Consider the following 2,818-nt stretch of genomic DNA (forward strand, 5'->3'; position numbering starts at 1 on the left):
TGCACTTTTATCATGGATAGATGCACTTTTATCATGGACAGATGCACTTTTATGATGGATAGATGCACTTTTATGATGGACAGATGCACTTTTATGATGGACAGATGCACTTTTATCATGGATAGATGCACTTTTATGATGGATAGATACACTTTTATGATGGATAGATGTACTTTTATGATGGATAGATGCACTTTTATGATGGATAGATGCACTTTTATCATGGATAGATGCACTTTTATGATGGACAGATGCACTTTTATGATGGATAGATGCACTTTTATGATGGATAGATGCACTTTTATGATGGATAGATGCACTTTTATGATGGACAGATGCACTTTTATGATGGATAGATGTACTTTTATGATGGATAGATGCACTTTTATGATGGATAGATGCACTTTTATCATGGATAGATGCACTTTTATGATGGACAGATGCACTTTTATGATGGATAGATGCACTTTTATGATGGATAGATGCACTTTTATGATGGATAGATGCACTTTTATCATGGATAGATGCACTTTTATCATGGACAGATGCACTTTTATCATGGATAGATGCACTTTTATGATGGACAGATGCACTTTTATGATGGACAGATGCACTTTTATCATGGATAGATGCACTTTTATGATGGATAGATACACTTTTATGATGGATAGATGCACTTTTATCATGGATAGATGCACTTTTATCATGGATAGATGCACTTTTATGATGGACAGATGCACTTTTATGATGGACAGATGCACTTTTATGATGGATAGATGCACTTTTATGATGGATAGATGCACTTTTATGATGGATAGATGCACTTTTATCATGGATAGATGCACTTTTATGATGGATAGATACACTTTTATGATGGATAGATGCACTTTTCTGATGGATAGATGCATTTTATCATGGATAGATGCACTTTTATGATGGATAGATGCATTTTATCATGGATAGATGCACTTTTATGATGGATAGATGCACTTTTATGATGGATAGATGCATTTTATCATGGATAGATGCACTTTTATGATGGACAGATGCACTTTTATGATGGACAGATGCACTTTTATCATGGATAGATGCACTTTTATGATGGACAGATGCACTTTTATGATGGACAGATGCACTTTTATGATGGATAGATGCACTTTTATGATGGACAGATGCACTTTTATGATGGACAGATGCACTTTTATCATGGATAGATGCACTTTTATGATGCATAGATGCACTTTTATGATGGACAGATGCACTTTTATGATGGACAGATGCACTTTTATCATGGATAGATGCACTTTTATGATGCATAGATGCATTTTATCATGGATAGATGCACTTTTATGATGGATAGATGCACTTTTATGATGGATAGATGCATTTTATCATGGATAGATGCACTTTTATCATGGATAGATGCACTTTTATGATGGACAGATGCACTTTTATGATGGATAGATGCACTTTTATCATGGATAGATGCACTTTTATGATGGATAGATGCACTTTTATCATGGATAGATGCACTTTTATGATGGATAGATGCACTTTTATGATGGATAGATGCACTTTTATCATGGATAGATGCACTTTTATCATGATAGATGCATTTTATCATGGATAGATGCACTTTTATGATGGATAGATGCACTTTTATGATGGATAAATGCACTTTTATGATGGATAGATGCACTTTTATCATGGATAGATGCACTTTTATGATGGATAGATGCACTTTTATCATGGATAGATGCACTTTTATCATGATAGATGCATTTTATCATGGATAGATGCACTTTTATGATGGATAGATGCATTTTTATGATGGATAGATGCACTTTTATGATGGATAGATGCACTTTTATGATGGATAGATGCACTTTTATGATGGATAGATGCACTTTTATCATGATAGATGCCCTTTTATGATGGATAGATGCACTTTTATGATGGATAGATGCATTTTATCATGGATAGATGCACTTTTATGATTGATAGATGCACTTTTATGATGGATAGATGCACTTTTATGATGGATAGATGCACTTTTATCATGATAGATGCACTTTATGATGGATAGATGCACTTTTATGATGGATAGATGCACTTTTATGATGGATAGATGCACTTTTATCATGGATAGATGCACTTTTATGATGGATAGATGCATTTTATCATGGATAGATGCACTTTTATGATGGATAGATGCACTTTTATGATGGATAGATGCACTTTTATCATGATAGATGCACTTTATGATGGATAGATGCACTTTTATGATGGATAGATGCCCTTTTATGATGGATAGATGCACTTTTATGATGGATAGATGCACTTTTATCATGGATAGATGCACTTTTATGATGGACAGATGCACTTTTATCATGGATAGATGCATTTTTATGATGGATAGATGCACTTTTATGATGGATAGATGCACTTTTATCATGATAGATGCCCTTTTATGATGGATAGATGCACTTTTATGATGGATAGATGCATTTTATCATGGATAGATGCACTTTTATGATGGATAGATGCACTTTTATGATGGATAGATGCACTTTTATGATGGATAGATGCATTTTATCATGGATAGATGCACTTTTATGATGGACAGATGCACTTTTATGATGGATAGATGCACTTTTATCATGGATAGATGCACTTTTATGATGGATAGATGCACTTTTATCATGGATAGATGCACTTTTATGATGGATAGATGCACTTTTATGATGGATAGATGCACTTTTATGATGGATAGATGCACTTTTATGATGGATAGATGCACTTTTATGATGGACAGATG

The sequence above is a fragment of the Siphateles boraxobius genome, unplaced genomic scaffold (assembly GCF_051911475.1).
Source record: "Siphateles boraxobius isolate OS27281-9 unplaced genomic scaffold, OSU_SipBor_1 514, whole genome shotgun sequence".
Classification (NCBI taxonomy): Eukaryota; Metazoa; Chordata; class Actinopteri; order Cypriniformes; family Leuciscidae; genus Siphateles; species Siphateles boraxobius.